Here is a 27,192-nt window from a genome sequence, read left to right as displayed (position 1 = left end):
CTGGTTGCAGACTCTAGAACACACAACATAATTGTTCATGTGAGAAGCTATCCGTGTCTAGATATAAACCGCACAATTCTAAAGAGTGGCCCTGAGCTTTTTTGATGGTGATTGCAAACGCCAATCGAATTGGAAATTACAATCTCTTAAATTAAAATGACAAATCCGTTGGAATGATAGGAATGAGGTCATCTTCACCTTTTAAAGGTCCTGTGAAGATTGTTGCTTCTACGACGTTGCTGATTTTTTTTTTACTCGAACCCGCGTGCCGTTGCAAAGCTTTGGCTGGTTGATATTTCGTAACATGATAATTCGCACACCGCTTCTCAATTGCAGTACGTGCGGTGGTATTCCTGGCAGTTCGAGTGAATTCAAAAATTCTGTTGGATAATTAACCGCTTCATCTGCTTCCACAACAGTGTCGACGGCCTTGAATGTGACTACCATGCTTTGGATGTTAGACTGAATATTATTGTGAAGTTCGTAGACGTCTTTATTCTTGGCCGCAAGAATAGCTCGTTCACTCAGCCAATCGTGACTTTTATAATTGGTTTGAAAATTGGGAAAGACTCTTTCAACTAGTTCTTCTTTTGACATCACTAAATTGCAGAATTTATGAGTCAATGAAATTCGTCCTGAGGTCAGATCAACCGGCACGTTTCCGTTCCCAATTTCCAGCAACTGATGTGAGAATATCTCACCTGATGGATCGTTTCGCAGTTAGACACGCATATTTGTAGTTACTTTTAACGTCTTTACGTGACGCCACAAGGTAATATTCCTGCAAGCAATATTAATGCGTTCCCAAATGGTCTGATGTTCCCACGCAAATCTTGCAATGATCGATCAAGAGCCTCGAGCGATTTTTTGTGGGCCAATGTGCATTCATCCCAAACAATAAGTTTGTATTTCTGCAATACTTTTCCCATGCGGATGCTTTGTAAATGTTGCCCGTGGGAGTTTCAATGAATTGCATGTTCAATGACAATTTCAAAGCCGAATGAGCAGTTTTTCCACCTTGTAGCAATGTCACAGCTATTCCGGAAAATGCAAGAGCTAGGCTATGCCATTTTGGGATCGAATTGCTGCCAAAATCAATCTAATTAGGTTTGTTTCACCAGTTCCTCCTGGCACATGTAAGAAGATTTCTCCAAGCCCAAACTCTCCAAACAGTTTTAATTATTTGATCGCAATGCCTTTTTGCTCAAGCGTTAGCTTAGGAATATTTGATTGCACATACCATAACAGATCTCCCGTTTTATAATTTTGTTCACGACGCAATTCTACATCCAAACTAAGCAATAGCAGATCGATTCGATGATGGCATTCTCAACTGAGAAATTTGTTGTGCGATTTTTAAGCACAAATCTTCAATCATTATCAACGCTTCGTTGTAGATTTCTGCTGTGAAATCCATGTTCATATTTGAATTTTCCTTGCGTAGTCGACGAACAATATCTTCAGCCATGTGCGATTAATATTTCTCCCATAACTGTTGGATTTTTTTTTTTAGGGATATTCCTGTGCGGGCCCTAAGCCTCTGGCTGTCCCACTAAGTGTTGCTTGTTTCTGTTTTACTTGGGCGGAGTATGAGTATTTATGACTCGTATGGTCGCTTCAGTAAGATTTTGCCATATGTGTTTAACAACTTCTGCTCTGTTGAATCTAAGTTGAAATCTAAATGGGTTTGTAACTATGCACTGTGTTAGATAATGTTCCAGTGGTCTGTCGGGCATTTCTCCACAGTGCTGACATTACTCTGGTGGAGATCAAGGAGAACAGGCGATCAATATGATTGCAAACAATGCACGAATTTGATTTGGATGAGACGTGTTGGACGCGTCAATAATGCATACATCCCAGTGTCGGTCATTCGGTCATGCCTCGATCAGCTCTCGAGGATTGGAGGCTCTGGGAGTCTCTCTCCCTGGATTATAGCTAGCCATCGCATCTCACCATTGTTACTGGAGACCATGTACTTCTGGGAAACAAGAAGAAACCAAGTTTATCGGGCAGAGTAGTGAAAATACTTGAAGAATCGGTCGGCGACGACGTTGGAGGGCGCCGCCTGACGTTTGAGGGTCTGGACGGTGTGGCGGGCAGGCCTGCTGTGATTGGATCACATCCACAGAGGACGTTGGGGGGACGACACCGTTCCTAGGACAAGGAGCAACGCCTTTGTGGAGGGAACGAGTGTGTATACAGTGACTAGCTCAGTGACCCGTGGTTGGACCAGGACTGGGATATCTGAATCTGTGGGAGTGTCACGGCGACGACGCAACGGCATCACGACACCTGAGGACTTGCAGCACGGTACTGAATCATCAAGGACAGACTCAGGAACCGTGGGAACCTCACCCCATCGAGGGACAGGCGTTGTGAGCCAGGAACGTTGAAGGTAGATTAATTTTCCCCTCCCATTACCCCTTGTTGAGTAGGCTAGATAGGCCACGATATTTATTTATTTATTTATGCATATACAAGAATGTACATTGGGAATGTGAGGATACATAATATGGTAATTACAGTCTTGTAAAGCCACTAGTACGCGCAGCGTTTCAGGCAGGTCCTTAATCTAAGAAAATTTTAAGGAGGTAAATACTTGCAAAATTTATAGACAAAATATGATAACAGTTACATGGAATGAAAAAAAGAAGATGAGAGAAAATTGTAGGTACAGTATATTAAAGCACATAGGTAGCTAAGATTGATTGCAATGACAGCTTGAATGGTAGTTAACAAAAATTGGTAGTCACAATACAGCATATGGCTAGCACATAAAAGAAGACAGCAATGAACACAATGATAAGGTTGTTTGATACTACATAAAAATTAGGAGATTGGGTAGCACTAGGTACAGAGCAAATTTAAAGCTCAGTGTAGGAAACTAAGAAGATGAAATGAGGTACTTTTTGGTTTTGCTTTTAAATAAGGCAAAAGTTTTACAGTTTTTCAATTCACTAGGGAGTGAGTTCCATAGACTAGGTCCCTTAATTTGCATAGAGTGTTTACACAGATTAAGCTTGACCCTGGGGATATCAAAGAGATATTTATTTCTGGTGTGGTGATAATGGGTCCTATTACATCTGTCCAGGGAGAGTTTCAGAGCATGGTTTGCATTTAAGAACAGGGTTTGTAAATGTAGTTGACACAAGAGAATGTGTGGAGGGAGTTAATATTTAGCAAGTTTAGGGATTTAAACAAGGGAGCTGAGTGTTGTCTGAAAGCAGAGTTAGTTATTATTCTGATAGCAGATTTTTGCTGTGTGATGATGGGCTTAAGGTGGTTTGCAGTGGTAGACCCCCATGCACAGATACCATAATTAAGATAGGGGTAGATTAGTGCATAATATAGTGAGAGGAGAGCAGAGTTAGGAACATAATATCTGATTTTGGAGAGTATACCAACTGTCTTAGAGACTTTCTTAGTTATGTGTTGAATGTGGGTGCTGAAGTTGAGTCTCTTGTCTAGGAATAGGCCAAGAAACTTGCCATCATTTTTATTACTGATGTTAATGTTGTCTATCTGTAGCTGAATTGCATTTGATGATTTGCTTCCAAATAAGATGTAGTAAGTCTTTTCGATGTTTAATGTTAGTTTGTTCGTTGACATCCATAAGTGAACTTTTTTTAATTCATTATTCACAACATTATTTAGTGTATGTGGGTTGAGGTCTGAATAGATAAGGGTAGTATCGTCAGCAAACAATATAGGTTTGAGAATATTAGAGACATTAGGCAGATCGTTTATATATATAAGAAATAGAAGAGGTCCTAAGATGCTGCCCTGTGGCACTCCAACGGTAATTGGTAGAGTGGAAGAAGTTGTATCATTGATGGTTACATATTGGTGTCTGTCACTAAGATAGGATCGGATGTAGTCAAGGGCAAGGCCACGGATTCCATAATGCTGGAGTTTAAGTAAGAGGTAGTTGTGATTAACAGTATCAAAGGCTTTTTTTAGGTCTATGAAGAGTCCAATCGGAAACTCATTTTTGTCAAGGGCTGAGTAGATAACGTCAAGGAAACTAATGATTGCATCGTTGGTGCTCTTTTGGGACCGGAAGCCAAACTGGCAGGGGCTGAGTATGTCGAATTTTACGAGGTAGGAATAGAGCTGTTTGTAAATAATTTTTTTCAAATATTTTTGATAGAATGGGTAGATTTGATATTGGTCTATAATTGTTTATGTCCGCCGGATTGCCTCCTTTATGGACTGGCGTTACTCTTGTTTTTTTTAGGATATCAGGGAAGGTGTGACACTATAGATTTGTTGAACAGTAGTGCTATGAGTGGGGCAAGGGCATGGGAGGCTCTCTTGTACACAATGGACGGAATTTCACTGGTGTTCCCTGCCTTGGTTTTTAGAGAGTGTATGATGGACACAACATCTGCCGGGCTGATTGGTGAAAGGAGAAGAGAGTTTGGATAGCTGCCTGAGAGATATGTGTTAATATGTGTCTGAGTCTGTGGGATTTTACTGACAAGATTAGCACCAACCGATGAAAAGAAACTATTAAATTCATTTGCCATTTCTAAATCAGTTGACGGTATATCCCCATCCTTGTAGAGTTTTATTTGGTTATGTGAGTGTTGTTTAGTTCCTAGGATACTAGAGATCGTTTTCTAAGTGCTTTTCATGTTGCCTTTTGCTTCATTGAATCTATTCACATAATATGCAAGTTTTGCCTTTCTTATGATACTGGTAAGCATTGATGAGTACCTTTTAGCTACTTCCTTTGAAACTAGGCCAATCCTAAGTTTCTTTTCATATTCATGTTTCTTGTTGATTGAGTTGAGAATGCCACTTGTGAGCCATGGATTGTTTAATCTTTTGTCAGTTACTTGCTTGGTAAGAAGGAGACAATGAAGGTTGTAGAGGCTTAGAGTTTTGGAGAGGAAGAGGTTAGCTAATGAATTTATATCATGGGTATTATTGAATTCAGAATCCCAGTTAATATTGTGAAGTGCATCTGTAAGATTGCCTAAAGCTGATTCACTGTGTAGCCTAAATGAAAGTTTCTTGCTTTTTGGTGGTGTTATGTCCATGTTCGCTATGAGAAAGGTAGGATAGTGGTCAGTTGTTCTGTCGTAGATTATACCAGATACAAGGGGAGTTGTTATGTTTGTTCATATGTGATCCAAGGTAGTGGCTGATGTTTGAGTGACTCGGGTAGGTTTGGTGATTGTGGGGATTAGCATACAGGAGTTCATGCTGTTAAGGAAATAGTCAACTTGAGAGCAATTTTGTTGACCCAGGTTAATATTAAAGTCTCCTCCCAGAATGATATGGTTTTTGTTGAGATTGTTGTTTATAATAAGATTCCTTAGGTTGTCTGAGAAAGAAGCTATGTTAGTATTGGGAAATCTATAGATGGCTCCAATAGTCAAAGAGGATTTAAGGGATTTAATTGTAAACTGAGCAAAAGTATATTCACAGTAGACATCTCTGTCACTAATAACACTGTTGCAGATAAATGTATCTCGGTAATATATAGCTGTGCCACCACCTTTTTTATTAGGCCTACAGTTATGAATGGCTTTATAACCAGCTAAGTTGTAGAGTTGGGTATAGTCTTTATTTAGCCAAGTTTCTGTTAAAATAATGAACGATAAGTTAGTACCTAGTGCTGTGAGTAGTGCATTTAAATCGTCAAAATGTTTACCAAGTGATCTAACATTTTGGTTGTAAACTGATAGACAGGTGCTATTTTGGAGTTTGTTTTTAGCCTGGTGTGCTGTGAAATACTTGCAATAATGATGATCAATGTGCTGGTTGGTGTAGATATGAAACAGAAGATTTTGATCAGGATCAATATCAGTGTGCATAGAGATGCAGAGGGATCACGATACAAGATACACGATAAAGCAAAACACAAGAATAAAAGCAAATACAATAAAATAGTAACAATTTAGAAGTAAAATCAAGATCCAATAGATAGCCAGGGAGGACACAGAAGTTACATAAAATAAAAAAACAAAAAATCAGTAGACTGACAATATAAATGTAAAATCAGGAGACTGACAATATAAATGTAAAATAAAAAATAGTAAGAAAAATAATAATCATAAAAAATGATCTTGAAGATAATTAGCATAGTAATGGTTAATTAAAATCCTATAATTGGTATGAACCTAAGAAAACAGTGAGCTCAAATAGATAATTCCAAGAGAAAAAAAGAAAAGAAAAAAAAAGATGATATGTAAATCTAATTAAATCTTGAAATTTACTCTAATATAAATCTAAGTGTAAAAATAAACAGGGGTATATTCATGTGGAAGATTTTACTAAGATACTGAGGTAGATGCTTATATAAACAATTATACTGTTAATTAATTCCAATAAATGATTACAAGAAACAAATACCAAGTTACTTTAAGTAACGGTAATAAAAAGCCCTAGGTTTAGTGACAAGGGGATTAACTAAGATCAAATAATTAAGAGTATAAAACAGGCAAAGATGACAAACAAAAAATAAAATAAAAATAAAAATAAAAACCTTTGGAAAGGAAAGGCAGAACTTAAGTACACTTTGGTTGTATGTGAGACTACAAATTATGTTCTGGTTATTCAGCTGATATCCCACAGTCATCCAGGAAAGAAGGGAGGTGTGCCTCAGTGGTTATGACATTTTTTTCTTGATTCAGTCTTCCTGAGCTATTTTTTTCCTGAGTTTTTCCTGAGTCAGTCTTCCTAGCTATTATTTTACCATCGCGCACAAAACAATGTTTAACAGCAGTGGATCTTTTGCAGATTCCACGTAGTTTAGATAAGAGATTTTGTCTGAATCTGGTTAGACATTCGTTCACATAAACATTGGATTTCCTAGCGACTGCAGCAGTGATAAGGCCTGACTTGCGGGAGCAGCTATCTAACTTCACACGAATCTTTCTGTTGTTTGTACCAGATGATTTCGTACCCACTCTATAAGCTGACTTAATGTCTCTTGCTTCGATTGAATAATTCAACTTAGTACGCAATTCCTGGATCACGATGGCAGTACAGTCTTCTCTGTCAGTTTCATGGGGAAAATCATGTGATGAGATGATGACAGAATCAAGGAGCTTAAGTTGGTCTGATTCGTCTTGGGTTGCAGTGTGTTGCTGTTGTAGGGAGTTAAAATGGTTCTCTAACTTTTGTAATATATCTTCTTGCTTCTTAGAGGTTTCTGCTGATTTAGAGTTAGTAACCGAGATCTGAAGAGAGCTTAATTCCTGTTCGAGGTGGTCGACTCTGACAGACAGATCTTGGTTAATCTTGTGCATGGCCATAGCATCACTCTGTAGCTTCATTATCAGGTCCGACTGCTCTCGGATTATAGACTTTTGGTCATCATGTATTTGAGTCAATAATTTGAGCCATGGATTATCAGCGAGACGCTTAAAGTCAGAACATGGGGAGGCAGCTCGTTTAAGTGGCTCCATATGGTTACATAACTGTTGCAAGGCTCGAGTCAGTGACGACGCTTCAATCAGCTGGGAAGGTTTGTTATTGTTGACGCAGGGAGGGTCGGTACTCCCCCCCCCCCCCCCCCCGGCAGCCATTAAGGGGGAGTCTGCCGCGTTATTCCTGTTGCTAGCTTGGCTGGTTGGGTTCATCCTGATAGGTGTGCTATCTTTCTTTGCGGCCTTACCGAGCTTAGAATTGTTTTGCATGGTAGCAGCAGAGATGTACGCAGGCAGATGGGGTAGACTCGTTGATATGGCAGCAGCAAACGTCAGGTTAGCTTCCTCCAGGGAGCAACACTAATGAGGTCGTGATGAGCTAGTAGGTTAGGTTTTGTCGAATATTTCGGTCACATTTAGGTCACTGGGTACTTAGCTGCCTTCTGGTTTTGTTACATCATGTTTGGGATGTTGTGGGCTCAAGGAGCAGCTGATAAAGTTGGAGGGGCAGCAGGGTTGTCAGGAGCGGATGAGCGTTCGAGAATATCTATGTAAGTTTCAGTATAACATTGATACATTAGTAGTAGGATAGGCTGTAAGGCAGCTTGCCTACAGGACTGTTGAAGAAGACAGTGTGTGTGGACGTTGAGGCAGTTGGAGAGGAGGTGGCCGACGTGGACGAAACGGCCCTCTCTGTGAGAGGTGATTGATTGATTAAGATTATGCCACCCCAAAAGGTGGCACGGGCATGAATAGCCCGTAAGTGGTGGCCCTTTTGAACCATTACCAGTATCAATAGATGATACTGGAGTTCTGTGGAGGTGCAACTGCATCCTGCATGACGAGAGATGTCTCCTGTCCTGTGAGAGGACATGAGACCCCCTTTTAAATCTGCCCAGCTGGCGGGAGTTGCCGGGGTCATGACAGAAGAGTTGCTGACGATCTCCAGATCATTTACTTTATATCCATTCCTATATCATTTTTACTTGTATATGTGATCATTTAGCTTATGTTAGTAAATATCACATATATTATCATTGTGTTTGAGTGCGCCTCCATACTGATGTCTATGAGCATACTTGAAGGATGCCATAGTCCCACCTAGTGAGTAGTGCGTTTTCTATGGAAGTTTCTTAGTGGTTGGAGAGTGGTACAGCAGCACAGACATTTATGAAAGTGTACCCTAGGCTGATGGTCCTGTGTCAATGCTGTATGAGTAGCAACACTTTGGCAACAGACAATATAGGGTACACCCACTGAACTGCATTGCTGGGGTGCAGAGATATCAACCCAGCTGGCGACCTTGTTAAGATAGAGAAGGTAGGCGGGAAAGGAATTCCTGCAAAATTTTTGTTTGGCAGGCAAGACTCAGGGGAAGTGTTATTAAAAGGAAATCCTGAGTCTTCCTTCAATCCTCCATGGGTCTAGGCCGGAATTTCTACATGCAGTTCCCTGTGGTTGACTGAAGTTCAAATTCAAGTATGTTTATTGAGATAAGAAAGAAATAATCTTTCAGTCTCCGTGGTGTAGTGGTAAGACACTCGCCTGGCGTTCCGCGAGCACTAAGTCATGGGTTCGTATCCTGGCCGGGGAGGATTTACTGGGCGCAATTCCTTAACTGTAGCCTCTGTTTAACGCAACAGTAAAATGTGTACTTAGATGAAAAAATGATTCTTCGCGGCAGGGGATCGTATTCCAGGGACCTGCCCGAAACGCTACGCGTACTAGTGGCTGTACAAGAATGTAACAACTCTTGTATATATCTAAAAAAAAAAAACATCTCAAAGGGATAGAGTAGCTTAGGCTATTTCTACCCCCCCCCCCCCCTAAGTTGACTGAAGGGGCTCCAAGGCTGAATCAGTGGCATCCCCGGTGGTGGGAGCAAAGACCTGCGGTGGTGGGTATTACTGGTCCTCTCCTATCTTGAGGCTATCTTGAGATGATTTCGGAGCTTTTTAGTGTCCCCGCGGCCCGTGTGGGGGAAAACCTGACTCCAATAACTAATAATTAAATATATTTACTTCGATAGCTATGAAGGACCACCACTTTTTGAGAAAAAGTGGAAAACAAAATAAGACAAGGGAAAACTGATCCCAAGAACCAGTGTCCTATGGATCTTAGTGAAACTGTATTTCTGATATAAATAGAGTCAAATTAACTTACCCAAAATTGGGGGGTTACATGCTAAAAGATTAATACATCCCTAGCATTATTCTGGTGCTGGTTCTTCACCCGAGTAAATAAAATATGAAAGTAAATAAGGTTGGTTATATAATATTAATCGGAGGTAAATGCACCTTAGTATACTGTTGGATAGAATAGTAATAGTATAAATGGGTTAATGTAATTGATCTCTTTGAGAGATCACTACTGTAACTACAGAGTTATTGCTACAGATAAAAAAGGGACAGCTTTGCTGTAAATCTAGTGAGGTGTAATCAGTTGCTACGCTCCACCGACGACGTGTTGCATAGGGCAAATTGTTGCACGGAACGGTTATCTTGAGATGATTTCGGGGCTTTTAGTGTCCCCGCGGCCCGGTCCTCGACCAGGCCTCCACCCCCAGGAAGCAGCCCGTGACAGCTGACTTAACTCCCAGGTACCTATTTACTGCTAGGAAACAGGGGCATTCAGGGTGAAAGAAACTTTGCCCATTTGTTTCTGCCTCGTGCGGGAATCGAGGAAGGCTTCCCCACGGTGGGGAAGCCTAGCACCTCGGTTGGCATCGCCTTGGTACTGAAAGGCAATTACAGTGTAGAAATCTTCTACATAATAAGTAACTACAAATGCATCCTAAATTATGAGGATAACAGTGGAAATCATCAGCTAATATCTGTGCAATTTATATTCAAGCACTGTAAATTCTTTCTGGAGAAAATAATGAAATAATCATCTATTTAGATTGTAAATTTACTAAAGACACGTACGGGATTTTATTATTTTGCATTCGGCCTAACGACAACTATCCTAAATGTTAACTGTGGCCACATGATAACAAACAGGTGAACCTAGCTGCCGAGCCGCGTGTCCGTTGATGTGGAGACTTGAGCAATTCTATTCCTCCAGCTGCTGCTTGAAAGACGTTGACTTTGGAATTGCAGATATGCTAGTCAGGGACACGGCGATTGTGCCAGATAACGTGGCACCGCTCTACTGGTCGTGGGAGTGAAATAAGTAGGGTCAAAACGTAGCTCTGCTACACGCTTGTCAATGGCATCCGAGTCGTGCTCTCTCCTTCTCTCGTGTCTAGTGACGCTCTCCCGTCTTCCTCCTCTTCCTTATTGCGCATGCGCGGCTCTCGATAGACATCTCGACCGTAAATGGATATGTATATATCGCAATTGACTAAGGAAGGAAGAGGTAGTGACGAGTATTCATATCACATTAAATTCTTCTGTGATAAAATAGAACTTCGCGTAACATAAATTGGCTTATTAATGTTGTGCAGCTAATCGAGGAAATTAAAGTAAAATCATTTGCATTAAAATAATTTCCTCTGGAATGTTTAATATCAACTAAATAAGGGAGTTCCAGTAAGTAGTAGTATACTACGAAATTAAACTTATTAGTAAGGAACTATTTTTGGTAAAGGAAATGATAAACTGGACCTAGATTCAGGAAGCTCCGTGTATTTCTTCGTAAGTGGGTTTGCTACGAATATCTAAGTGTGCCCTAAGAAGATGCTTAGGTGCAATTCAATAACGTCCACTTAGGAAGAAATTTGTTGGTTCACCTGCGTGCCGATAGAGGTCACTACTGTGTTTCGTTTGGCCAATCAGAGAGCAGCAACATTCTTCATATTGAAGATTTAGCGCTGGCTTATCGGAGTTCTACTGCCTCCTATTTACGTCGAATTTTCTTATAAAATTAGTATATTTCGAAGTAAAACAATGTTTTTTCAACTTCTACAGCCAGCACCGACATTGTAGTAAACAAATATGTTACATTTGTTGTTTACCTACGTAATTCTAAGAGATACTGTGTAGCTGTCCTTGTTGCTCGGAAGATGCGCTGACAATTATTGTATATATTTACCCAATGGCCAATAACTATTTAGTGGCCTCGAAGAGGACAGAAAGCCGGCGGCTTGCTAAAGGGCCCGCCAATTGTCTTAATGATATTTTTTAGCTGGAATTTGGCATTTACGGTTTCAGCGGGTAGGCGGTTCCATGGGTTTATAGCCCTCTTGGTGAAAAAAAAACATCTGTTTTCAGTCCTACTTGAGAGAACATACTCTCCAACACTATATCTGTGATTGCCCTGTTATCAGTGACTTCATACCAAATGGTATGAGGTATTTTGAGCTCTGCAATTACTTCATACACTCAGGAATATTGGAAGATATTCTTGTGCTGCACCCAGATTTTGCCAGTGGAGGCTAATAGATCAGCATTAAGTATTTTGTTCTCTCCTAATTCCATGTATGACTTGCCATCCTGTGAGGTGAGGATGTTGGATGAGCTTGTAGCTGGTTTTTGATCTACACTGTGTGGTCCTTTATACAGAATAGGGAAGCAGCACATTGCTGTGTATACCTAATCTTCTTAATAAAAAAAATCAGCAATAAAGATTTTAAATTATAGTTTGTATTATTACAAATACAGTACTGTATTATCCTTATTAAATCATGTTGACCATGGATCATTAAGATCTCATTTTGATATGTAAGTCATATTTCTTTTGAACTGCTAATCCATGCTAATCATTCATTAAATTGTGCATTATGTCTCAATTTTTCACTTCCTTGGATATACTGTACAGTACAAAAAGATAGGATAAAAATAAACCAGTAATATTTCTTTCATTATATTTTTCATTTAAATAACTGCATCAATATTTTTACAGCTGACAGGATTTGTTTTACCATACAGGTGCATTATTTGTTAAAAATAAAATTTGGTTTATTTTTACACACAATGGTGCTACATAGCCTTCCCAGCTTGGTGCCTTCTTTTAATACTTACTGATTAAAAATAAATAATAAAAACATTTTATTCAGGAAAAGTGCATACAGTTGATTTACAAACATAATGTTGGATTTATAGACAGAGCTAGTACATACAATACCTAAAGCCACTAATACTCATAGCATTTCGGGCAAGGTGTGGGGGGAAAAACACTTAGACTAAAACTTAATAGTAATCGGGATTAGGTATAAATTGTGCTGAAAGAAGGAATAAAAAATACAAAAAGGGGGGTTAACATAGCATAAATCAGCAATTGCACATGTTGGTGAAGAGCGTTGTTTAAAAAATAGCAAGACATGGGTTGACATTTAGGAGGTAAGTTAGGTTACATGGAGTTAATTAGGCAGTACTTAGTTTAACTCTTAAACTGGTTGCGAGAGGTACAGCCTTTGACATGATTCGGGAGGTAATTCCACATTCTGGGTCCCTTGATTTGTAGAGCACTTCTAGTTTGGTTACACACAGCCAAATTGTGTAACAGGAAGAGGTCTTGGACACAAATTTGTTCCATGCTAAATGTAGCGGAATCAGCTGAGTATTCCTCAAATAAAATAAGTTGCCTCAGCTTATAAGGTAAATAAAATAAGCATTTCTCAAATAAGTAGCTGCCTCACCTCACTGCCTTACTGCTACATAGCCTTCCCGGCATGGTGCCTTCTTTTGATAATTACTTGTTCCACACCCAAATTGTATAACAGGAAGAGGTCTTGGACCCCTACTTCCCTCTCTCTTTTTTAATAGTCTATTTAGTCATAATTATAGCTTTAAGTATTCAAAGAATAAAGTTTTTGACATTTTTACCCTTCTCCTTACCTAACATCATTTGTGCAGCATATTTTTATTTTATGTCTCTCCCAGATTTAATTTCAAAATAAAACCAAACTAAATAAATTAGAAATGGGTATGTATAGGTAAGGTACACCCTTACTACTAGGTGAACAGGGGCATTTGGTGATAGTAAATGATCCCATCAGGCAGGGCTCATCATCTTCTCTCATATTTCATGTTCACCAGTGTTTATTTACTTAATAACTACGGGTATAATATCTTGCTATTATAAAACTAATTCTACTATCATAAAAGACATATTTACTTTAAGTTTCAAGCAGAGAATGCATATATAACTAACACGAAGGACTCCTCTTCACTAGATTCAATTTTTATAATCTTTTGTTTATGTTCCAAAATCTTAAAATCGATCCCAGTGTTATGCAGTAGAGAAAAATTAAGTTATATCCAGTTTACGTAAAGCTACGAGTGGTCGAAACCACACTTAGATCCCGGAATGAACTTATGAAGGTTTTTCCACTTAGTGTAGCTACCTGAATACCGATGTAGCCGCCACGAAGGCGCTAAGAAGGAAAACATTCGTAGCTAAGAAGAAAAACCTTCATAAGTACCTTCCTGAATCCGGCCCCTGGGGCCGGATTCAGGAAGGTACTTACGAAGGTTTTTCCTCTTAGCTAAGAGCGTTTTCCGTCTTAGCGCCTTCGTGGCGGCTACGTCCGTATTCAATTAGCTACCCTAAGTGGAAAAACCTTCGTAAGTTCATTCCGGGATTTAAGTGTGGTTTCGACCACTCGTAGCTTTACGTAAACTGGATATAAGTCATTTTTTCTCTACTACATAACACTGGGATCGATTTATGATATTGGTACACGACCAAAATATTATAGCTGGTGAATCTAGTGAAGAAGAGTCCTTCGTGTTAGTCATATATGCATTCTCTGCTTGAAACTTGAAGTAAATATGTGTTTGATGATAGGAGAATTAGTTTTATAATAGCAAGATATTATACCAGTAGTTATTAAGTAAATAAACACTGGTGAACATGAAATATGAGAGAAGGTGATGAGCCCTGCCTGATGGGATCATTTACTATCACCAAATGCCCCTGTTCACCTAGTAGTAAGGGTGTACTTTAGCTATACATACCCATTTCTAATTTATTTAGTTTGGTTTTATTTTGAAATTAAATCTGGGTGAGACATAAAATAAAAATATGCTGCACAAATGATGTTAGGTAAGGAAAAGGGTAAAAATGTCAAAAACTTTATTCATTGAATACTTAAAGCTATAATTATGACTATATAGATTATTAAAAAGAGAGAGAGGGAAGTAGGGGTCCAAAAATTCTTCCTGTTATACAATTTGGGTGTGGAACAAGTAATTATCAAAAGAATTGTATAATTATTATATATAGAAGAATTATATAATATATAATATATAATTATATAATATAATTATAATAGGTGGTCTATAATTATAATATAATAATTATAATTATAATAGTATATATATAATAGGTATAATTATATTAATTATAATTATATAATTAATTATATAATTGTATAATTATAATTATTATATATATAATAGGTATAATTATAATAGAATTATATAATTATCGCAGGGGACTTTAATATTGACCTCTGTGAGCCAGAACACCCTACTGCTGTTAGCTTCCTCAACTGTATGAATTCCTGCTTCCTCATACCCTTAATCACTAGACCTACTAGAATCACTGATAGCACTGCCACGACTCTTGATCACATCTGGACAAACATAACCTCTCCGCTTACTTCAGGTATAATCACCGATAGCACTACAGACCATTACCCCACATTTCTCTTAACTAACATTAGCAAACCACCTCTTGAGTCAAGAGAGATACGTTTTAGACTACACAATGAAACTGCTATAGACAATTTTATAACTGCTGCTGATAATGTCAACTGGGAGTCCGAGTTAGGTAACATAGAGGACATCAACCTAGCAGTTCAATCTTTTCTTCAAAAAACTCTTAGCCTTTATAATACCCACTGTCCTATGCTTACAAAACAAGTCACAACCAAAAGGCTTAACAATCCCTGGCTTACAAAGGGAATACTTAAATCTATTAATAAAAAACATGACCTTGAGAAGAAGTATAGGTTAGGAATTGTCTCCAAAGAATTCTCAAAGAATTACTCATTATTGCTATCTAAGATAATTAGACGAGCCAAAACTAAATACTACGAAGATAAATTTACCCAAATAAAGAGCAACATTAAACAAACTTGGAGAACAATTTCACAAATATTGGGATCAAAGAAGTCTATAAATAACAAACCGACTCTCCTGTCTAATAACGATGGTCAGCTTTCAGCCTCTGATTCTGCTATTGAGTTCAATAGGTTCTTCTCTTCCATTGGGTCATCCCTTGCTAATGATATTCCATCTTCCAGTACTGACATTAAGGACTATCTTACAGGTAACTATCCACAGTCTCTGTACCTAAAGCCTATTAATTCCACTGATGTCAATGAGATAATCCTTTCCCTTAAAACTAAGTCTGGTGCCCTTGAGGAGATACCAACTTTAATGTACAAAAAAGCCTCCAGATCTTTAGCCCCTGCTATTGCTTTGCTCTTCAACAAGTCACTTGAACTCCAAACCTTTCCAGATATTCTAAAAAAAGCAAGAGTAACGCCTGTCCACAAATGTGGTGATCCCACAGATGTTAACAACTACAGACCTATATCAAACTTGTCAAAAATTTTTGAAAAACTAATCTATAAGCAGCTTTACTCATATCTAGCCAAACTCAATATACTTAGCCCTTGCCAATATGGCTTCAGGCCCAAAAAAAGCACTAACGATGCGGGCAGGAAAAAACACTAATGACTAAAGCTTAAAACTAATGGGTAAAAAGAAAAAAAATGCGTTGAGTACAAATAAAAATAGAGATAAAAGAGGGGGGAACATTGTTGAAAAAGCAGCACAAATACAATTACAAATTATTACAGAAAATTACATTCAAACAGCGTTGATTTGAAAAAAAAAAAAAAAAAAAACATACATGGGTTGACAATAGAGGGGTAAGGTAGGTTACAGGGAATTTATTAGGTATAGCTTCGTTTTTAACTTAAACTGGTTGAGAGAGGTACTGTCTTTAACATGGTTGGGAAGGTCATTCCACATCCTGGGCCCCTTGATTTGTAGAGCATTTCTGGTTTGATTAAGTCGTACTCTAGGAATATCAAAACTGTATTTATTTCTGGTGTGGTGCTCATGGGTTCTGTTACAACCTTCTATGAAGCTTTTGAGATCAGGATTGATCAGAAATGCTATGAGTATTAGTGGCTTTAGGTATTGTATGTACTAGCTCTTCCTATAAATCCAACATTATGTTTGTAAATCAACTGTATGTACTTTTCCTGAATAAAATGTATTTATTATTTATTTTTTAATCAGTAAGTATTAAAAGAAGGCACCAAGCTGGGAAGGCTATGTAGCACCATTGTGTGTAACAATAAACCAATTTTTTTTAACAAATAATGCACCTGTATGGGAAAACAAATCCTGTCAGATGTAAAAATATTGATGCAGTTATTTAAATGAAAAATATAATGAAAGAAATATTGCTGGTTTATTTTTATCCTATCTTTTTGTACTGTACAGTATATCCAAGGAAGTGAAAAATTGAGACATAATGCACAATTTAATGAATGATTAGCATGGATTAGCAGTTCAAAAGAAATATGACTTGTATTACATATCAACATGAGATCTTAATGATCCATGGTCAACATGATTTAATAAGGATAATACAGTACTGTATTTGTAATAATACAAACTAATTTAAAATCTTTATTACTGATTTTTTTATTAAGAAGATTAGGTATACACAGCAATGTGCTGCTACCCTATTCTATATGGAATATTACACAGTGTAGATAAAAAACTAGCTATAAGTTTATCTAATACTCCCATCTCACAGGATGGTTAGACATACTGTACATGGAATCAATTTAGAAAATACCAGCCTCAATACAAAAAACAAATCAACTCTGACTAAACAACTCTAAGCAATTTTCACAAGAGGTAAGCACTGAATCATGGAAATATTATATTATAATTACTCTTACCAGTTTCTACAAAACTCCTCTCAAACAATGTATTTTTAAACATGTTTAGGTATACACAGCAATGTGCTGCTTCCCTATTCTGTATAAAGGACCACACAGTGTAGATCAAAAACCAGCTACAAGCTCACCCAACATCCTCACCTCACAGGATGGCCAGTCATACATGGAATTAGGAGAGAACAAAATACTTAATGCTGATCTATAAGCCTCCATTGGCAAAATCTGGGCGCAGCACAAGAATATCTTCCAATATTCCTGAGTGTATGAAGTAATTACAGAGCTCAAAATACCTCATACCATTTGGTATGAAGTCACTGATAACAGGACAATCACAGATAGAGTGTTGGAAAGTATGTTCTCTCAAGTAGGACTGAAAACAGATGTTTTTTTTCCACCAAGAGGGCTATAAACCCATGGAACCGCCTACCCGCTTAAGCCGTAAATGCCAAATTCCAGCTAAAAAATATCATTAAGACAATTGGCGGGCCCTTTAACAAGCCGCCGACTTTCTGTCCTCTTCGAGGTCACTAGATAGTTAGTGGCCCTTGGGTAAATTCAGTAAATATATACAATAAGTGTCAGCGCATCTTCCGAGCAACAAGGACAGCTACACAGTATCTTTTAGAATTACCTAGGTAAACAACAAATGTAACATATTTGTTTAATACAATGTCGGTGCTGGCTGTAGAAGTTGAAAAAACATTGTTTTACTTCGAAATATACTAATTTTATAAGAAAATTAGACGTAAATAGAAGGCAGTAGAGCTCCGATAAGCCAGCGCTAAATCTTCAATATGAAGAATGTTGCTGCTCTCTGATTGGCCAAACGAAACACAGTAGTGACCTCTGTCGGCACGCAGGTGAACCAACAATTTTCTTCCTAAGTGGACGTTATTGAATCGCACCTAAGCATCTTCTTAGGGCGCACTTAGGAACCTTCGTAGCAAACCCACTTACGAAGAAATACACAGAGCTTCCTGAATCTAGGTCCTGGACTCTTGTTATAAATCCAACTAAATGTGGAGAGAATTCATGTTACTGCCTGTCGTTCCTCACGTCGTCACTCTGACTAGGAAGAATCTGGCAATATGCTTAAATAAATCATGATAATAATTAAATCTACAAGTTAGTAATTTTAGTAACTACTTGAGGTTAATACAAAGGTTGCATAAAATACAAAGATGTATAAAACTGTTGGTTATTTCCAACAGCCCGGTCCGCAACCAGGCCTCCACCACTAGGAAGCAGCCCGTGACAGCTGACTAACACCCAGGTACCTATTTTACTGCTAGGTAACAGGGGGCATAGGGTAAAAGAAACTCTGCCCATTGTTTCTCGCCGGCGCCCGGGATCACAGTATCATAAGTCCAGCATGCTGTCCGCTCGGCTCCCGCTTGGCTCCTGTGGGACCAAGTGACTCTGGTGAGTCACGTGAATTGGAGAGACTGAGTACTCTGTCTCCTGAGCCCCTAGCAGCCCCCTTGCTAGCAAAGCCCCAGCCCAACTCGCGTGACACCATGTATATGTTTATATCCCTTAAATTTTGCTTTAATGTACCTACTAATCTCTTGTCAAATTTTCTTACAATGTATCTGTTAACATTTTTAAATTTTGCTAGAAATCACCTACTTATAATTATCTGTTAGATTAAGGTCCTGCCCGTAATGCTATGCGTGCTAGTGGCATTACAATGTAAAAACATCAATGCTATGCACTCTCATAAACCCAATGTACCTTCTTGTATATAAATAAATAAATAAAATAAACAAATAATAGAGAACAAGGGACGTTTAGGTCTAGAGAACACAGGATGTTAATGTCTAGAGAATATGTGGTCTTTAGGTCTAGAGAACACGGGATATTTAGGTCTAGAGAACACGGGATATTTAGGTCTAGAGAACGTGGGGCAGTTTAGGTATAGAGAACACATGATGCAGGCGATGAGTCACAATAACGTGACTAAAGTATGTTGACCAGACCACACACTAGAAGGTGAAGGGACGACGACGTTTCGGTCCATCCTGGACCATTCTCAAGTTGATTGTGAATGTCATAATCGACTCGAGAATGGTCCAGAACGGACCGAAACGTAGTCGTCCCTTCACCTTCTAGTGTGTGGTCTGGTCAACAGAACACATGATTTTAGGTGTAGAGAACAGGGGGATGCTTAGGTCTAGAGAACACCATGATGTTTAGGCCTAGAGAACACTGTGATGTTTAGGTCCTAGAGAACACAGGATATTTTAGGTCTAGAGAACTCGAGGTGTTTAGGTCTAGAGAGCATTGGGATGTTTAGGTCTAGAGAACACGGGATGTTTAGGTCTAGAGAACACTGTGATGTTTAGGTCTAGAGAACACGAAATGTTTAGGTCTAGAGAACACGAGATGTTTAGGTCTAGAGAACACAGGGAAATTAGATAAAGAACATGTTACTATTAAGTTAGGTACTTCATTGTCATGTTGGCTTCTCGATTTCCCCTGATAATTGCTTAGAACAATCAGTATAAAGATTATTTTATAATATTGCATCGCTTACGCTGTCTGTGATCAACCCACCAAGAGCAACTGTGAAAAATAACGTCGTCTCTCTCCGCGTTTTCTATGCACTCGTTGGATTATGTGGGTTGCCTGGGTTTGTAGGTCTTCGGTTAGGTTAGTAGGTTGGGTTTTGGACGGAGTGGCAAACCAAGAAAACGCGCTGTTTTAAGGCACATTATAGTGATAGATACGAAAGTGAATATAGGGAAGGCTTATGGGGATGTAGAGTGAGAGAGAGGAACAGGCCATCTTACACATGTTTTCATAACTTCTTTAACATTTTGAAGAAAAGCCATCACCAGAGCACTACATAAAGAACATTGTGCATGGAGCTTATGCATTCTTTCCAACACGAGAATCACGTTTAAATACATGGATGGCTAAATATTAAAGACACTGTTCACTACCTTAGTATAAAAACAGTTGGAAAATGTAGCAGTTGTATGGCGCCCATATTTCTAGAAGCACATAAATAAACTGAAAAATGTTTACACACGCAACTAAATGGCCACAGGAACTAAATAACAAGAGCTATAAGAAGAGGTTAGAGGCGTTAAATATACGATAGCATGAAGATAGAAGAAAAAGTGGTTATATGATCACCTCACAGAAAATAGTAACCGATTCTACAAAATTGTCAAAGAAGAATTTTTGGATACATCAACTTTAAGAACAAGAATTCATAGATTCAAACTGAGGAAACATAGCTGTCAAAAAATTGGAAAGCTCATTTTGGCAAACAGAGTGGAAGACGGTTTGGACAATTTAAGTAAGAAGGTGGTGGAGGTAAAACCCTCAATAGTATCACAGCATCATATGACAAAGAGCACTGGGAGGACAGGACACCACGAGCATAGCTTTCACCTTGTAACTACACTTAGTTAATTACACTTAGTAATGCCACACACACACACACTCTTACTCATACACATAATTACTCTCTGATTACCAAGAAAGGAGAGCTGGAGATTTAAATATCAATAAAAATCCTCATTACTCAGGAAGATCAGTGACCATAGAGTGGGAGTGGCCGCTGATGGCCTGGTGGTCATCAGATCCAACCCGTCTCCCTGTCGGTGTCTTCCTTTTTTCTCTTGTACCTCGTGGTGGATGGTGACTTTTAACACTGATGTCTACACAAGATTCACTTTTAAATTTACTTAATTCATTCATATATATGGTGAAATGTATAAATCCTTCAACTCGGTAAATATTTCATAGAAACTACAGTTTTCACTAAATATAACAGGTAGAGTACCCGAAGGCTCAGATTTGGGGTCAATATTGTTCCATTAAAGTGAATGACCTACCCGAGGGAGTGAGCTCCAACATGAGTGAGCTGATGATGAATGTAAAAACTGAGGACTGCAGAAAGTTGCAGGAAGACCTTGACAAACTCCAGGAATGGGCTGAATTCCATTGCTGAATTTGAATGGTTGTTGAATATATATCCCAAGATTTTGAAGTAATGAAGAAGGGGAAGAGAGTAAGGAGATCAGAAGGTATTTACACTATAAAGGGAAGACAGCTACAAGTACTGAAGAGAGAACACATATTGGAACTGGATATAGTTCCATCTGGAACACCGGAAGCCCATATTCAGGATGACATGAATGGGGTCATCATTTTTAACATTTACCAGATACAGGGTACAATGATTCCCATTGGAATCATATGGGACGTTAGCAAACAATATGGGACACTAACAAACAAGCAAAGATAATTTACAGGAGATAAAACTATGCCACAGAGCAATACTGTGGTACGCACAGTTCATTAATGTTTCCAGTACGTGTTACTATTGTTTACACATTTCATAAGAGTCTGTGTCTAATGTCAACAATGGTGTAAAGAACCTAAATAGAAATATTTCATGAGACATGCACTTTTAACTTAGGTGGGAACGATCTAAGGCTCATGGTTCAAAATTGATGCAGCTCTTGATGTCGGAAATTTCCGACACCCCCAATTACAAACCCCTGATATAATAAGCTAAATTCGTTATATCAGAAAACTAACATACTAACTGCATTAATTTTCCAGTGAGGAAAGGTCTAGAAGCCCCCTGGAAAGCATGGAGGAGTATTGTGTCAGCCAAAGTTGGCGACATGACTATTATTTCTCATAAATTGAATTCATTCAGTCTAAAATTTAATTATACTTTAAAAGTATTATGTTAGATAGGATTCCCGCCAAACACACGCCGAAACTACGACGTTGGTACAACGTTCGAACTACTTTTAACACCACCTAACCAGTTATAACAACCAATATAGCAAGTTGTAACAACGTTCTAATACGTCACAAACACGTTAAGCCAAGCTGTAACAACTTTATTACAAGTTGTAACAAGCGGAAAATAGAGACAGTTTCGGTTTGTGTTTCCAGGTTTTAAATAAAGCTTAGATAGAACTAAGTAACTTTCACTCTGAGGAGAAATATACCCGACGTGACTAGTCGAGTCAATCAGAGATGAAATAGTCACGACATAAACTTTATATACATTAAACCTAATTTACTTTCTTGGAAACTTCCAGTCCAGCATTACAAACAGTAAAAACCTGTTTTCTGCGATTGGAAGTGATAAAATAATGCTTTCCATTCCTCGTTAAGAAATGGGCAGAAATTAGTGGCGTGACTAGTAACATGTCTAGGCTCAGTGGAGGAAGAGAAGCCATTGTTTATCAAGAACTGGTCTCGTGAGGATACAAATTTAGCAGCCATGCTATATCTTCCGTGCCGTTAAAACATTCTACAGCTTCTGAGACCTTCAATTACGAGTGTACCCTGTAACTGGTTTGTTTAGTATCTAGTCTATTCATATTTGTTACGGCCAGCTTGAGTCAGTAATCGAGTTCTTTCTGTTAACATGTCTTATAGCCTCTTCTTTCATGATCCAACCCCAAGTCAATGTTAAGTTCTCAAGAAATGGCGGTAGTAAGAACCAGTGTGAGGAATAAAGGGGGATTAAGATGCAATTACACCATCACCAATATATTATCACCTTCAATTACACCTTCACCAATATGTATTATATTTCTAAGCATAACTACACATATTTACACTGTCACTTTCACCCAGGACACTCAATAAATCTGTAGTGTTCATCAAGTCCCGGTGAGTCGACTATCTTCACATTTTATTTCTCACTCAGTGATAATCACCGGCGAGTTCACCTTCAACATGGACCCGTCCACACACCGTATCATCACGATGTCCCACTACCCTACATTAGCTCTCCAGAAACACACTGGCAGAGGTCTTCAGCAACAAGCTGACAGGGGTCTCAACTAACCACATACAGGGGTAGCTAACACTCTGTCGGAAGTCTCTAGCAACACACTAGCAGCACTTCTCAGCAGGCGAACACTATTGTCGTCTCGTAGTTCCTCTTGGCCAAATCCCGGGTATGTTGGTCCATACAACATGTCATAAATCCAGCAGCTAACACACTGCTACTACCGACTGCGACCACTTTGTCCTCTCACAGGACCAAGTCAGGAGTTGTGGACTGCCCTCCTCAGTGCAGTCGCCTCCTTACGTCTTATTTGTGAACATAAACGTCATTAGCCAGACAGACAGTAATCTGGGTGACCTTAGGTTCCCCCCTTCTACCGGGGAACTGAAATTGTAATTGTTTGTACAATCTAGATGGTGTTGATATCGTTATGCAACCCACCAGAGGTCATCATCATCGACCTCACTTTCTAACTGAGGTATGAAACAGGAGTCATGCATCAACACCACAATAGATGGTGTTGTCTGCGTCTCACCTAATACCTTGGAGTTGGAGTGCAGGTCATAGATGACACTGAAATCGCCACTTCCCACTCCAGCAATGGTATTGATACCATAACAATATTAATAGGCCTTTTAATAGTATAATAGACAGACGACCTGTTATAGTGAAGGCAGTCCAAAAAAATCATGGTGAGGCACTTGCAATTAACTAACTCATTCTACTGAACGTGATATATCTGTGATAGGTAATATTTTCAGTAGTTACGTTGTAAATTTTTGGCAGAACTGAGGTGATCATCAAGGACTCAGACGACATCATATAATTGACACACGTGGGACAGCTGCCATAGGCCACGAGCATCACACCTGACTGATTAACTCAATGCCCATTTGTATTCATTTTCAAGCTTTCTAGACAGAAAAGGCCATTTTCTGTCAAGAAAGTATTGAGTATTTAAACTAACACCAGAAGTTTGGTTAACTCACCATTATTACCCGAAATGCTATGTATATGACTTTAGGTATTGTATGTATTAGCTCTATCTATAAATCCAACATTATGTTTGTAAAGCTACTATGTATGTACTTTCCTGAATAAAAAATGTATTTATTTATTTATTATTACAATTTTTCCTATCAATTAAGAATTATCGAGAGAAAGGCTACAACTGAATAACCCCCGAGATATATGTAATGGGTAACACCCAGCTGAAGTCATGAAACTTAATTCAGTCCATTTTTTCCTAATACATTCCACTTAATATCATCAATTACATTTAATGAATCTACCTGCTGGGAAATTCCCCACAGTTGAGGTTTGTTGTCATCTTTATATTAAGATTTTGGGATGTCTCGGTGACTTTATCTGAGACTATCAAGTTGATAGTCTCTGAGATTATTCAAGTTGATCTAGATAGGGTTTTGAAATGGTCAAAGGATTGGCAGATGCAGTTTAATGCTGATAAATGTAAAGTTCTGAGGTTAGGTAAGGATGATAGAGTTACAAGATACGAGCTAGATGGTGTTTCCCCAAATTAGAAATCTTTCATATGAAGAAAGATTAACAAAGCTTAAGTTGCATTCACTGGAAAGGCGAAGAGTTAGGGGTGACATGATAGAGGTTTACAAGTGGATGAATGGACATAACAGGGGGGATATTAATAGGGTATTAAAAATATCAACACAAGACAGAACACGAAACAATGGGTATAAATTGGATAAGTTTAGATTTAGGAAAGACTTGGGTAAATACTGGTTCAGTAACAGGGTTGTTGATTTGTGGAACCAATTGCCGCGTAACATTGTGGAGGTGGGGTCCCTCGATTGTTTCAAGCGCGGGTTGGACAAGTATATGAGTGGGATTGGGTGGTTATAAATAGGAGCTGCCTCGTATGGGCCAATAGGCCTTCTGCAGTTGCCTTTGTTCTTATGTTCTTATCAGGACTCCGCCAGACGGGTTCCAGGTTCACCTCCAACCGAGAGAAGTAATTCTTTCGTATTTGTTCTTAACATTTAAAAATATAAATTTATTTACAAGTATAAGAAGAAGTAAACCCAAGACTCCAAGCACACCCCACACATTGGTATACATCAAATGATAGACGCGAACAATATTAACAAAATAAACCAAAGAAAGTCATGCAATTCAACAACACTAAATACATAACTATAGTGACCATGAACTAGACAGAACATTAACAGATGCCACATTACAAGATTACAATATGACACGAAATTTATAAAAAGTAGTATATTCATGTATTAGTTAACAAGACACCAATTACACGGATACAATTAACTCCACCAAAGTACAGAAGAGTGACAAATATAAGGACCAGGAAACGCCTCCACTCATAATACACGCAACATAAAATTGCAACACAACAAGCACAGCTTTAACATTAATGATCCACTCTTGGAAACACAATAAAAATAACCTTTAACATGGAACAGCAAAAATAACACAACACAAGAACCAATGAATCAGGATGAAGAAAAGAACTTCAGATCACACGGTCAGCATAATTACAAAATACCAAAACCTGTCATTAACATATTAATAGCTAAGGCAAATATGTACAATATTACAAATATGTCAAATGCTATCACATAAACACAGATAACACAGAATCATAACACTGAGAACAGTTTCCATAAGAATTATGTATGTTTAATAACAAAAATTACAGGAACAGTCACAGTTATAACTTACTGAAGGTAACAACACAGTTTGGGACCCACAGAGACAATTGTACAAAGAATATATATATAGAGCAAGAGAAGACACACTTAACATGCATGTCCTTACATACTGAGAAATTCCCTATATTACCATGGGAGCCCTGCAGATACCCACTCCCCTAAACACAGACACGGCAAGGCAACCCAAATCAAACAACAGGTGTAGAGCACTAACATGTAACAAGGCACATGGCCTCCCGTAAAGTACACACCTGCAGCAACCAGCTAACACTATGAACAAGAGCCAACCACCAGACAACCTCTACTCGTGCAGAGGCGACAAAAGCCGCCTTAAACCACCTATCAAGATCTCTCAGAAACAACAACTGCAACCACCACAAGGTGGTTGCAGTCGCAGCCGATCCTTCAAGAACCCCAGGTGTTGAGCCACAGTGTAATCCTCCAGTCTACCAACCCACAAACAAAATATGTAATCCATAATAAACACAACCAATGTGTTCCGAATCTTACGGATTCTCACTATAAACGATGAAAACAAAATTCCTAAAAAATTCCACCTGCAAATCATCACCACAATGGTAACCCGAAGCCAGTCTACTAAACATGAAACCCGTCGTCAAAAATAAGAAGCTTGCAGTTGAGACTCACCCACACCACAATGGTCATAAGTCCGACACCACAATATCCAACATTAGTATACAAGCATTGATAGGAAGAGTCTCGTGTAGGAACATAAACATCAACTCAACGTTGTTTATGGGGCGGGAAACAGCCCTAGGAAACGTCCCCTCTTTCATATTAGCCGGTAGCAACTGCCGCATTGGTACCCTTCAGGTCTCTGCTGAATGGAGTACCTCATGCTATCACCGCACCCCTAAAGGAATGAAGGGTTAGTGTTACCAACGATGTTGTTAACTGTACCAGTATGAAACCCTTGCATCCTGGCACCCTGCCCATGATTCGTCCCGAGACCTTCTCATTCAGAGACGAGAATACCTTACACTACGCCACAAAGTTCCCAAAGTTTTAAAGGTAAAAATATAAAGCACTAAATATAATCTACCAAATGTCCTCCCCCCAAATCTCTCTCACAACCCTCAGTCTATCCCTATCGACTTTCTACCCAACTGTTTCCTAGCACACATTCTCTCTCTCTCTCTCTCTCTCTCTCTCTCTCTCTCTCTCTCTCTCTCTCTCTCTCTCTCTCTCTCTCTCTCTCTCTCTCTCTCTCTCTCTCTCTCTCTCTCTCTCTCTCTCTGTCTCTCTCTCTCTCTCTCTCTCTCTCTCTCTCTCTCTCTCTCTCTCTCTCTCTCTCTCTGTCTCTCTCTCTCTCTCTCTCTGTCTCTCTCTCTCTCTCTCTCTCTCTCTCTCTCTCTCTCTCTCTCTCTCTCTCTCTCTCTCTCTCTCTCTCTCTCTCTCTCTCTCTCTCTCTCTCTCTCTCTCTCTCTC

This window comes from Procambarus clarkii, chromosome 64, assembly GCF_040958095.1.
Source record: "Procambarus clarkii isolate CNS0578487 chromosome 64, FALCON_Pclarkii_2.0, whole genome shotgun sequence".
NCBI classification, from domain to species: domain Eukaryota; kingdom Metazoa; phylum Arthropoda; class Malacostraca; order Decapoda; family Cambaridae; genus Procambarus; species Procambarus clarkii.
This window is presented reverse-complemented; position numbering follows the sequence as displayed.